General features: G+C 41.8%; 1 long non-coding RNA gene across 1 annotated transcript in view; it reads left to right on the forward strand.

Annotated features, from left to right (window-relative positions):
- The first annotated feature begins 554 nt into the window (after positions 1 to 554).
- Positions 555 to 14,120, forward strand: part of LOC117358277 — a 94,689-nt gene continuing 81,123 nt past the window's right edge. The window contains exon 1 of the long non-coding RNA XR_004538987.1: positions 555 to 956. This is a non-coding gene — a long non-coding RNA (uncharacterized LOC117358277). The remainder of the gene's footprint in view (positions 957 to 14,120) is intronic.

Consider the following 14,120-nt stretch of genomic DNA (forward strand, 5'->3'; position numbering starts at 1 on the left):
GTAGAATTATGGCTTACCAGGCTGCTCTTTTGGATAAGAGCTTTAGCAAGTTGATTTCCAGTTCTTATTCCTATTTTAACTTCAGGAAATTGTTTTATAAAAAATATCTTTTTAAGAAAAACTTTTAGCAACTAAATTGTTATACCCCTGCGTATTGTGACAGGGAGAGTCCTGTCATGCTGGAGGAAACCTTGCAGTGCTCTAAAACTATCCCTAAACCTGTTCCTAGAAGCAGGCAGGTTAGGGAAACTGCCCTGCAGAATTTATCCCCAGTGAAAGGAAGCCCAAAAGTGACCCAATTATACTTGCCTAGTTCTAGTGTAGGGAATGCTAAAGGCAAAGAACTACAAGTACCAGCAGGCACCAGGGTGGTGATAGTAAAACCCACAAAGGGATTAGTTCCTGCAATCAGCTCTGCTAGGGGCAGCGCTAGTCAGTAGGGAAGCTATCCAGGCTCATTAGCAAAGCACCAGAGAACCACAGGTGTTTCTAGAGACAATCGCCCAATGCTAGAGAAAAGGGTGTGGTCTCTAGAGCAAGGAGGCAGTCACAAACTTACAACATACCTGAAGCTTTGGAGAGAAGCAGACCTGTGCAAACCTGGATTCAGAAGACAGAGACCAGCACTTCCCAAAGCAAGCATGTAGAAAACCTCAGAACTGAAGCCTCTAATCATTCTTCTGATGGTACTGAATATGATGTGGAAATGCCAGAAGAAATGTTAATAAATGATATTGAAATGGAGGCTGAGGAATTAGGCATGTTTGAAAGCATGGTCATTCAGTGAAGTTTGAGGGAAGTAAAAGCTGTTTCCGATAATATGGTGTTGCCTCGCAAAACAAAGTAACAGCAAAATTAAGAATTAATGCTTCTGATTTAACTAAGGGTAACAGAAGAGTTAAGAATCCCATGTTCAGGGTGGGAAAGCTAATTACATCCTAAGAATTGCTCCAGAGGTAAGTTGCCAGGTTTTCTTGAACTATAAAGTGAATAAGCATGGTGGGCTAACAGCAGGGATCTGTCTCAAAGTCCCTCCTTGAAGTGCCACAATCCAGTCGGGTTTTCAGGATTTCCCCAATGAATATAGCATTGAAAGCACTGAAACCACGACTTCCTTGTGGCCCTCAAGGAGGGACCTTGAGATCCTTGGCTAACAGGCTGTTTAGCCACCAATGAGAGTTTTTGTGTGTTTTGGAATTACACTACAGTACAAAGTCAGAAAATAAAGGCATGATAAATTCACACTAACCACCTGTGCTGGACCTTTTTATTTGATACAGACACCCCTCTATCCTCCATGCCTCATTCAACCGCTCGGCTGAGGCTTGGATGACCCAGGTCAGGACTCTGGCTGATCCAATCCAGGTCTTACCCGGTCACAGTATGCGCAGTCTTCTTTATTTGTAACCACACAGAGCTTTGAGGTTGTAGTGGTATACAAGAGTTCTGTTATGTTATGCTATGTTATATTATTTTGGACTCTGCACAGTCTGTGGAGAGAGAAGGACAGGATCTGGTAGGGGGTGGGGCTTGTGCACATGAATGGGACTTTTTGACGGAAAGATTATACTGGGGCAGGGTTTGCAATATCAGGTGCAGGATCAAACCTGGAAAAGGAATGCCCAAGGAGGTGAAACTTTTAATGGAGGATTGAACCTGGTGAGAGGGGTATATTCCAGGTAGTTTCCAAGTTTATTAATATTTGATATACTGTCTATGAAGCATTAGCTAAACGGTTTACAAGTTTTATATAAAAATATAACTTAAAAAAATAAAAGCTATATAAGGTATGATAAAAGGGGGGGTTGGCGACAAACATGAGCTAACATGACTAGTAGGAAAGAACGATGGGGCATAAAAAAAATATATAGAAACATGATGGCAGATAAAAGCCAAATGGCCCATCTAGTCTGTCCATGTGCCTATCCCAGGCCATTTTTAATTCAGACATAGGTAGGTTATGCTTTACAAATTTATCAGGCTTGGAGCGGGCTGGCATTGTGTTAAAATGCTGCTGCAGATAGCATACATGCTCCCATGTTATCTGTCACTACCATACATTTAGCTTACTGCCTATGTGGTTTCTGCCCTTTATGTCTGCTAGATCTTACCACTAATGTGATAAGTACAATAACTTACTGTAGTTTAGTAAAAGAGTCCCTTTATCTCTTTTGTCTTGATGATACATTAATTGTCACTTCTATCTACTAGGGTTATTGAAATATCCCATTGTGACATGTTTATGAACCTTTCTAATTGCTGTAAGAATTCCATTGGAGCTCAGCCTACCTCTGAAATTCTCGGTGCATAATTGGAGAATTCCTGTGAATGATACTCTGGGGAATTTGTATTTTAATCTCATAGAACCCTAAGCCTTGCTTCCAGAAATTCTTTTCTGTACCTTCCTATGTTGATACACACATCTTCCATGATAGTTGGCAATTCCTTAGTGATCTCTAAAATACTATCTAGGTGACACATGAGATTTATTACCTTTGCACCAGACAGGGAGGTTATCAAAAAATTTTTATTCTCAACAACAACTCAACTATCTGTGTTCCAAATGATTGAATTGCCAACAATGGCTGTCCTAGTCTTACCCTCCTAGGCACATGCCACAAAGACATATATCCTTGGTACAAAAGGGTATTTAATCGCCTAAAGTGTGGGTCCTAGCTACAAAGTCATTTTCTACTATTCCCAAGTGATCTGACCTTGTTCCTCTAAAGAAGAACAGGGACCATCATACTGGAGGTAGGACTGATTGGGGGGGGGGGAGGAGGGGGATGAAGGGATTTGTGAACCACCTTTTTGTAGTTTTACAACTACGCTCGAAGTGGTTTACATACAGGTTAGAGAATGACACGGTGGCAGTTACCTGCCACGGGCAACCCACCAAAATGATGGGAGCAAAAGTGCTCACTATGGGCACAGGGACAAGACCATTCACTGCCCTGTGGAGTGATGAATGGCCTTGTCCCCGCAGTTAAGGGGGGAAGGCGTGCGGTCACTCCCCCCCTCCCTCTGGCCAAATCTTTCTCCCTCCCTCCCTCTTACTTTTGCAGTGTTTTAGAAAATAAATTGAAGCTGGCGAAGCCTGCCTGTGCCGCCCTACAGCTGTGTGTGTATGGGCAGAAGCTTCTCCTCTGACGCAACTTCCAGTTGCGTCAGAGAAGAAGCTTCCACCCACAAACACACGACAGCATGGCAGCACAGGCAGGCTTCGCTGGCTTCAGTTTCTTTTCTAAAGCGCCGCAAAGGTAAGGAAGGGGGAGAGAGATAGATTTGGCTGGAGGGAGAGAGGTAAGGTGCCACACGCGCGATCGGTGACTGCGTGCCTTCTCTCCCTTAAGTTTCTTTACGCTGTGAAGGTAAGGGAGGGGAGGGAGATTCTTGGGCTGCTGAAAGGCGGTGAGGTGGCGAGAGGGAAGGGTGGATGCTACGGGGACCAGGCGGTGAAGGGGACAGTGGTCCAGTGACAGGGCAGTGACAGGGACAGATTTTTTTTTTCCCGTGTTATTCTCTAATACAGGTACTTCAAGCGAAACACAGCTCTGAGTTGAAAACAGGATTACTTTGTCTCTTTTAAATTCATCTACATGCTGCTATGTTTTTGCACTTTAGAATGATTTTTGGGGAATGTTTTTGCAGGACTCATGTGATTTATGGAATCCAATAAATGATGAACTAATGAAACCTGTATTACTTAGATATACCCTGCTTATCATTTCAACAATTTTGATGAGATATGGCTTGTTATTGAAGTTTGTGATGAGCAAGGACGTTTACCTTTTTGGATTACATTGGTATTTTGATATCTATGATCCATTTTTTTTTTTTTTAAGAATTGTGTGTAGTGTAAAGTATGAGTCAGTTTGAATGTTTTTTGAATATGTTTAATTTTTGAGTATTTTGGCTAGTTAAAGTATATGACATAATAAAGAAATATTCCATGTATGAAATTTATAGCTTTACTAGCTGATGACCCGGCGTTGCACGGGTATTTAATTATAGCAATAACACAGTAAATGGATTCAAATAAAGATACTTTATAGTGGTGAATGAAATTATATTTTTACAGCTTTATAAAAAGTACAATAATCAAATTATAATGTGAAATATTTGACAAAATGAATACAATACAACAAACACAAAACTTGATTATAAACAACATTTTTAGTTTCACCTCCAGGAGCAAGAACATATAAATTCTTGGGTGAAGAGACCCCCAGAACATATCACCCCAGGTAGTGAGGGATCTGAATACCAAGTTTCGATCAAATCGGTCAAGCCGTTTATTATTTACTGTGAGAATGGCAGCTGAGTACATTTTTTCCATTGACATGAATGGGTGAAATCTGATTTTCTGTTTGTAGCTCCACCCACGTGTGCAGGTGGGCCGCAAGACCCCCAGAACATATCACCCCAGGTAGTAAGGGATCTGCATACCAAGTTTCGTTCAAATCGGTCAAGCCGTTTTTGAAGCACTGTGAGAATGGCAGCTTTTTACTGTTTTTCCATTGACATGAATGGGTGAAATCTGATGTTCTGTTTGTAGCTCCGCCCACGTGTGCAGGTGGGCCGAGAGACTCCCAGAACATATCACCCCAGGTAGTTGGAATTACTGTGAGAATGGCAGCTTTTTACATTTTTTCCATTGACATAAATGGGTGAAATCTGATTTTATGTTTGTAGCTCTGCCCACGTGTGCAGGTGGGCCGCGAGACCCCCAGAACATATCACCCCAGGTAGTGAGGGATCTGCATACCAAGTTTCGTTCAAATCGGGCAAGCCGTTTTTGCGTTGGCAGCTGTTTTACATTTTTTCCATTGACTTGAATGGGTGAAATCTGATTTTCTGTTTGTAGCTCCGCACAGGTGTGCAGATTGGCCGCGATACCCCCAGAACATATCACCCCAGGTAGTGAGGGATCTGCATACCAAGTTTCGTTCAAATCGGGCAAGCCGTTTTTGCGTTGGCAGCTGTTTTACATTTTTTCCATTGACATGAATGGGTGAAATCTGATTTTATGTTTGTAGCTCTGCCCACATGTGCAGGTGGGCTGTGAGACCCCCAGAACATATCACCCCAGGTAGTGAGGGATCTGCATACCAAGTTTCGTTCAAATCGGGCAAGCCGTTTTTGCGTTGGCAGCTGTTTTACATTTTTTCCATTGACATGAATGGGTGAAATCTGATTTTATGTTTGTAGCTCCGCCCACATGTGCAGGTGGGCTGTGAGACCCCCAGAACATATCACCCCAGGTAGTGAGGGATCGGCATACCAAGTTTCGTTCAAATCGGGCAAGCCGTTTTTGCATTGGCAGCTCTTTACATTTTTTCCATTGACATGAATGGGTGAAATCCGATTATCTGTTTGTAGCTCCGCCCATGTGTGCAGGTGGGCCGCGAGACCCCCAGAACATATCATCCCGGGTAGTGAGGGATCTGCATACCAAGTTTCGTTCAAATCGTTCAAGCCGTTTTTGCGTGATCGCGGCACATACATACATACATCCGATTTTATATATATATAGATTGTAATAGAGAAGAAGAATATTCCATAACAGGGGAGCAGCACAGAAAAAAAGCATGATGGCATGTTGCATCTAAATGGGAAGCCTGGATAGAAAGTATGGACAAACTGGCTTAGTGTGGATCATCCCAGCATCCAACGTTGGTTTACTCTATACGGAATTCATCCTAAGATGCCTTCTCAATTGCCTTCCTTTAGGGCCAGCTCAAGGGACTGTAGTGCCCTGAACCAAGTTTTGCATTGGTGCCCCCCAGCCCAGCAATCTGGTATCTCTCTACTTCTCTCCATCGCCCACCAGTGATCCAGTATCTTTCCTCTCTCTCAAGTCTCCCTGCAGGACCAGGTGAGGCACTGGCACAGGGCACGGATGATAAAGGGTGCCAAAATCTCAGTCCAGCATCTATTCCTCCAGAAGTGTCAAAGTAGATTGTACTGGGATTTTGGCACCCTTTATGACTGATGTTCTGGGCCAGGGCATCACCTAGTGCATGGATTGAACCAGCCCGACCTTTATTGATAAAAATAATTTATTGGAAGTTGATGATAAAAATAACAAAATAACTTGACACATTAAATTAGATGATGTAGAAAAAGCTGAGAAAATAATTCTGAAGACTCTGATAAGAAGTAATATGGACAGATGGAAGTGGAGACTAATCTAAGAGCAGTTGATGATATATTTTATGAAGGGGTGCTGAAAAGTTCTCAGCCCAACCAATCAACTTCCTAAATGCTGAGAGTTATTTTGCCACTGTAGCTGAAAAGTGTTACCTTGTATTGTTAAGTGACAATCTGCAGAAACAAAATTCTATGTTTTGACATTGTTTCAGATCATTAATTGAACCACATCATTCTCTTGGTTGGGCTGAGAACTTTTCAGCACACCCTTGTAAAGGGGATGGGGCTTGATATATACTGTTGTTGTTGTTTTTTCTGTGTGGTTTTTGCATTCAAAGCGGTTTATGTATTTTAGACAGGTACTTATTTTTGTACCTGGGGTAATGAGGTGTTAGGTGAATTGCCCAGAGTTACAAGGAGCAGCAGTGAGAATTGAACTCACAACCTCAGGGTGTTGAGGCAGCTGCTTTAACCACTAGACCAGCCTCAAGGAAGCCCATTTCATGCCAGTACTTAATTAATGTTCCATTAAATCCCTCCCCTTATATTGATTTTTGAATGAAAATATGCTTGATCAGCAATTTTTATATTTAATTTCTAAACCAGGCGGCCTGATGTGCAACATGACCCTTGAACAAAGTCTCTTTTTTTTTTTTTTTTAACATAAATTTCACGTCTGTTTTCTTTAACGAATAAATGAAGTCTATTTTGCTTTCGATGAACAAGCTGCACGCCGTACAATGAGGGCGGATTTTCTCCATTTACATGCAGTACAAACAAGGAATAGAAAACTTCATTAAAAATGCTAACCACTTCATTGAAATCGTACAATTGTAAGAAAACATACTGTCAGTTCACACAGAAAGGACATTTTGCTGAAAATGTCTTCTGGGGGCAGACCTCCTGCCGAAGCAAGTTTTGGGCATGGAAATCAAAAAAAAAAACTCTACTTCAAAAATGCTAAAAGTGAGGATTAGCAGAGTACAGATAAATGACCCTTTTGTAGACGTGATGCTTTCTTTTTGCACTGCGTTGTGACTAATTGACGAGTGGCGTCGCTTTCTGGAGGAAAGAAAAGGTCGTCGTTGGCTGCGATCCTATTACCAAAACGTGGCTGGAGCCCGGCCATCTGTCCCAGCTGCTGCTCGCTTTAACTGCCACTCTAATTGACAATGAACTCAGAGACCTGTAATAATTGGGACTTCAGCAGGTAATGCCTTCTTTTTAGACTCCATCAAGCCCCATCTGTGCAGCAATACTGTCTTTCTCTCCGGATGCCAGGGTCTGTCAAACTCTGCAGCTACGATTTGGTGTTTTTTTTTTTGTGTTTTGTTTTTTTTTTTCTGAAAGATCGCTTCATTGGGGGGGAAAATGTAAGAAGGCCTGAGGGAAGCTGGGCCCTCAATGAAAATTGAAAACATTCTGAAAGTGATTATAAGATTTTTTTTTTTTTAATCCCGTTGCCTGGCATACACCCATTTGCCATTCAGACTGAGCTTACGTGCATTGTGCAAGTCCCCCCAGTCGGCTTCGTCGCAATTATTTTTTTTGTGTGTTTTGTTTCTTAGACTTGATTTTCTCTTTAGTTTTGGTGGATTTAAACTCTCACACTTGGGATGCAATTCATTTTTATTCTTTGCAAGTAAAAATTCCAACTTGGAATTCAATTTGGAAGCATTCTTAGTTGTAAAAAAAAAAAAAAAGAAAGAAAAGAAAAGAGAGGTCTTTTGTTTTAAAGAAAAGTAATGGCAATACCTGGTAAATTATTTTAATTCTGTTATTTTATAACGTTTCTAGTTGTTTTTAGACTAAAAAAAAAAAAGTTACTCTAAAATTAGGTAAGTCAAGGTCCTTACTGCATTTTATTCTGATGGCTCTACTCACAGAATATCTTCCCTTCCGCAGTCTGCAATTGGGGGTGAAGTTTTGAACAATCTTAATTCACCAGGTTGGCCAGGGTTCTTACTGAAGCTGTATTAATAAGCCCTTGGTAGGAGGGAGTCACACTCCTCAATATTAAAAAAAAAAAATGATGCTACTGGTTCATTAAAAATGCACTCATGCTGGACTCCAGAGGGATACATGGTGTCTCTCTTTGCATATAATGTTCCTTCGTGCATGCAATTTTTTTAATGCTTGCATTTAAATCTTTTCAAACCCTTTAACATGCTCAGCGTGACCTCTCTGAATATTTAACCCATATGCTGCTGCCTGATGACTCATGGGCAGGCTAGATTTAGAAGATCACAGCTTATTTTGAGACCACAGGTTCATCTGCAACACACACAAAAAAACCTATAGAGAACAGATCATGGAAAATCCAGCCTTGCAGTTCAGAGAATTCTCTAAATTCTCCTGAAGTCTGTCTCCACATGCACCATACTGTATAGTTTATTTTCCCCCTTTTACATATACAAATTATCCTCCCCCCCCCCCACCTTTACGAAGCCATGTTAGGCTTTTTTATTGTCGGCCACGGTGGTATTAGCTCCGACGCTCATAGGATTCCTATGAGCGTCGGAGCTAATACTGCTGCGGCTGGTGATTTAAAAAAAAAAAAAAGTCTAACAAGCCTAACATGGCTTTGTAAAACAGGGCGGAGGGTAAATTTACCTGCAACATAAAACCAGTAGAGAAAGGGCTGTAGGATACCCTACTTTCACAGTTCAGAAGGCTGAAATATGGTAAGTCAATGATAAATCCCATCCAAGTCATGCTAGTTTTCCAACCTGAGTAACACATTTTCACATTAAAACTAGTCAACCAAGGTAACAACACAACATTGTTGATCTGTAATAAGAGTTTTTATAGCGTTTAAGCTCAGTAAAATAAAGCCAAAGATTCAGAGAGAAAACAGGCCCCAATTTTCTCTTGCATGCTCTATTCCTGATGATACTATGACCTGGTTTGTTTGTTGTTGTTTTTTAAATAACTTTTCTACTTTCCTTCTTTTTAACACAGAGCTAATTATCTGTGCTTTCTGGGAGAAAAAAAACATTCCAGGACTTAACCCCGGTCCTCTATAACATTGAAGACGTTCGCTATTAAGTGTTATCGGTAGAATTTGTTGGCATTCTGTTTGCATTACTACTACTATAATTATTATTTCTATAATGCTACCAGCTGCACACAATGCTGTACATTAAACACACAAGAGATGGTTCCTGCTTGAAAGAGCTTACAATCTAAGTTCCATGTTCTGTTACATATGCGGTTCAATTTTACATAAAACTTTGAGATGGAAAGTGAGATGTCCAGGGCAGAACATGCTCAGCTCTGGAAATATTTCACAAAAGGCTCTGTCAAATACAGAGCCTTTTGTAAAATACATAATAGGAATCATAGGCATTTATGTATTTTGCCATAATGTACAGCGGGATAAGCTGTTTTACACACAGAGTATATACATACACAAAAAAGAGCAAAATTACCTCAGCATCTTCTACATGTAATTGTCGGCACTTATACATGGAAGCTGCAATTTTTCAACTTCCTTGTGCAACTGCCACCTTTTACATATAAAACCAATCCTATTTGATCAACCTACTAAGTGGTGCTAATTATATAGTGAGGCCATAGTTTATGTGGTGTTTTATTTTGTGTATGCCTCTGAGTTAGTGCAAAAGCTGATGTAAAATGGAGAATACTTATGTAGATTTTTAGCCTATCTAATACAGCTTTATGTCCCAGGAAGTTCTATGTGTAGATATGAGCTTTCTGAAACCACTATTTATACCTGAATGCCAATTACTGTACACATTTACAGTAAATGCCATTACGAGAAGATGCTGAAAAGTTCTTAGCCCAACCAAGAAGAGAATGATGTGGATATGGTTCAATCAATGATTTAAAACAATATTGAACATAGAATTTTGTTTCTGCAAATTGGCACTTAACAAAATAAGTAAACACTCTTTTAAGCTACAGTTGCAATATAGCTCTCAGCATTCAGGAAGTTGGTTGGTTGGGCTTAGAACTTTTCAGCACCCCCTTGTATTTACACATGTTTTTGGTTTTGTTTTGTTTTTTTAAAATGGAGGCCATAGCTAAAAACATAGTAACATAGTAGATGACGGCAGATAAAGACCCGAATGGTCCATCTAGTCTGCCCAACTTGATTCAATCTACAAAATTTGTTGGCTTTTCTCTTCTTCTTAGCTATTTTTGGGCAAGAATCCGAAGCTCTACCCAGTACTGTTCTTAGGTTCCAACTACTGAAGTCTCCGTCAAAGCTCACTCCAGTCCATCTACACCCTCCCAGCCATTGTAGCCCTCCCCAGCCCATCCTCCACCAAACAGCCATATACAGACACAGACTATGCAAGTCTGCCCAGTACTGGCCTTAGTTCTCCAATATTTACTATTATTTTCTGATTCTAGATCCTCTGTGTTCATCCCACACTTTTTTGAACTCTGACACCATTTTCATCTCCACCACCTCTCTCAGGAGCGCATTCCAAGCATCTACCACCCTCTCTGTAAAGATGAATTTCCTTGCATTGCTCTTGAGTCTACAACCCCTCAACCACAAATTATATCCTGGTTTTACCATTTTCCTTTCTCTGGAAAATGTTTTGTTCTACGTTAATACCTTTTAAGTATTTGAACGTCTGAATCGTATCTCCCCTGTCCTTCCTTTCCTCTAAGGTATACATATTCAAGGCTTCCAATCTCTCCTCGTATGTCTTTTGGCACAAACCTCCTATCATTTTTGTCGCCCTCCTCTGGACCACTTCAAGCCTTTTTGTGTCCTTCGGCAGATACGGTCTCCAAAACTGAATACAGTACTCCAAATGGGGTCTCACCACGACCTGTACAGGGGCATCAATACCTTCATTCTTGTACTGGTTACGCCTTTCTATACAGCCCAGCATCCTTCTGGCAGCAGCCACCACCTTGTCGCACTGTTTTTTTTTTTGCCTTTAGATCTTTGGACACTTATCACCCCATGGTCCCTCTCCCCATCCATGCATATCAGCAGGGCCGCCATCAGAAATTTCTGGGCCCCTTACTGAGCAATCCTATTGGGCCCCCCACGCACCCCTTCCCCCCCGACCCCCCCTTCTTCCATGGGCCGAATACACACATACATTTCTCTGTCGCCACACTCTTTGACCAAAAGATTTGTAAGCCTGCAACCACGTCAAGGTAGACTCTTTCAGCAGGGCCCTAATCTAACCTAAACTAAACTAATCTATACCTATCTATTCTAAACTAACATATGTCTAATACTGAACTAATAACAAACTAACAAACATCTGCATAATAAATAACTAATAAATAATAGTGCTAGTAGCTATAATTCACTTTTGAATGTAAAATCTCAGTTAAGGATTTCTTTTGACCTTTGTAGGCCAGAAGTAGATCACAATTGCACAATATTTTTTGTAACAAGTATTAAATGTGTTTTTATAAATACTGTAAGCTTAATAATATATCAGAAAAAAACTACACATCTGAGCGCATATCTAAACATACACATCTGAGCGCATATCTAAACATACACATCTGAGCGCATATCTGAACATACACATCTGACTGTATATGTGAGCGCATATCTGAACATACACATCTGTATGATCCCATCCTCCTCAGCTTGCCTATAGCTGCATCATGCATGTTAAAAATGTACGATATGTTGATATGTGCACCTTCCTTCCTTCCCATCCATCCTCCTCAGCCTGTCCTTACACATCCACAGCTGCATGTTAATGATGATGTATATGTTATGATGATAAATAAGTGCATATGAGTACATCATTAACATGCAGCTATGGATGAATATATAATGATGTTATGAGTGTGCACCTCTTCCTTCCCATCCTCCTCAGCATGTCACATTCAGCATGTTACATTACACAGAATTTGTTTAATGTAACATGCTGTATTTGACATGCTAAGGAGGATGGGAAGGAAGAGGTGCACACTCATAACATCATTATATATTCATGAATCAATCTGATAATCATCATCACTAGGCTGTGTGAGTTATGGGATGGAGGAAGAAAGGTGCATGTTTAAATTGCTCGGGGACAGAAATTCCACCCGTCCCCACGAGGAATCCCTCCATCCCCACCCGTCCCCGCGAGGAATCCCCTCCGTCCCCACCCATCCCTATAAACTACAGAAATAGTTATTTCATTTAATTATGCTACTGAATTAAAGGCTCTGGTAGAAACCCATTTAAAAATAAGCAAAAAGACTATTAATTTGGAAATATTAATTGGGAAGAATACATACTTTGTAAATGGGTTTCTACCAGAGCCTCTAATGTTTATAAATTTTTATCAACACAACTAATATACTACTTTATCCTGAAGCAAAAAAAAAAAAAAAAAGAATTTTTTTCCTACCTTTGTTGCCTTGTTTCTGCTTTCCTCATGTTCTCATTTAATTCCTTCCATCCACTGTCTCTCTTCTTTCTGCATCTTCCATTTGCTCTGTTACTGTGCCTCTCCCTTTCTCCCCCCATAGTCTGGCATCTCTGTCTTCTTCCCTGCCAGTGTCTTCTCCCCACTCTCTCTTCCCCATTTCCTTTCAGCGTCCTTCTCCCCCCTCTGTCTTCCACATTTGCTTTCAGCGTCCTTCTCCCCCTCTGTCTTCCTCATGTCCTTTCAGCGTCCTTCTCCCCCTCTGTCTTCCCCATGTCCTTTCAGCGTTCTTCTCCACCCCTTTGTCTTCCCCAGTGCTTTCAGTGGCCTTCTCCCCCCTCAGTTTTACCCATTTCCCTTAAGCGTCTTTTCTTCTCCACTCCACCTTTCCTCCCTTTCTCCCTCCCTGCCCCTTACCTTTGTGGCGCTTCCCCACCCGACCGACAACAGAACAGGCCCGGTCAGACAAACCTCCCTGCCCTGTAGCCGCGAATCTAAATTACCTTCTTACAGCAGCTGGAGTATTGAAGCTGCTACAGGGCAGGGAGGTTTGTCGGCCGGGCCTGTTGTCGGTCAGTCGGGGGAAGCGCCACAAGGCTAAGGGGACCTGACCGGCTGTGCACACTCCCCCCCATGGCTGCACCTGGGGCGGACTGCCCCCCCCTTCGGTACACGACTGCCTTTTCCCTACCTGCCCTGCCACAAGCAGCCGACCGGAAGTCTTCCCGATGTCAGCACTGATGTCGGAGGAAGGGAGGGCTTTGCTTAAGCCCTCCCTCTGACGTTAGCGCTGACATCGGGAAGACTTCCGTTCGGCTGTGTGCTGCGGCAGGGCAGGTAAGGAGAAGGAGAGGAGACTATGCTTGCGACCCTGGGGGAGCCCGGGCCCCCTGTCAGCTCCGGGCCCCTGAATGCAGGACTGGTAGTACTGCCCTGATGGCGGCCCTGCATATCAGCCTCTCACCTCTGAGTATATAAGTCTCCTTTTGATTATTAATCCCCAAATGCATTACTCTGCATTTCTTTGCATTGAATTTTAGTAGCCAAATATTAGACCTTTCCTCTAACTTTTGTAGATCCTTTTTCATGGTTGCCAGTCCCTCCTCGGTGTCTTGAAACAATATACACATATGCAGATGACATACTTATCCTCAAAACTGACCAGAACCTCACAAACCTCCAAGAGAATATCACTTCATGCATAATGAGACTTCACGCCTGGTCCCTCTCTGTACAGATGAAATTAAATGAATCTTAAACAAAATTACTCTGGCTCGGCCCAAAATTATTACACCTGCCCACCCTCTTCACATTGCCCACAGGCCCTGCTTTGCACCTTGAATTCTCAAGCAAGGTCCTCGGCATCACTATCGATTCCTCCCTCAACGATCACCTGAATTCCCTGGCAAAATCATGTTTTTTCAGCCTCCACATGCTGAGGAAAGTAAGATCCTACTTTTACCAACAACATTTCACCATCCTTGTACAATCCATCATCCTATCCAAACTCGATTACTGTAACGCCATTTATTTAGGCCTAACAAAAAAAAGTCTTCATAGACTCCAACTTATCCAGAATACTGCAGCCAAGCTGAT

This window comes from Geotrypetes seraphini, chromosome 3 (assembly GCF_902459505.1).
Source record: "Geotrypetes seraphini chromosome 3, aGeoSer1.1, whole genome shotgun sequence".
NCBI classification, from domain to species: Eukaryota; Metazoa; Chordata; class Amphibia; order Gymnophiona; family Dermophiidae; genus Geotrypetes; species Geotrypetes seraphini.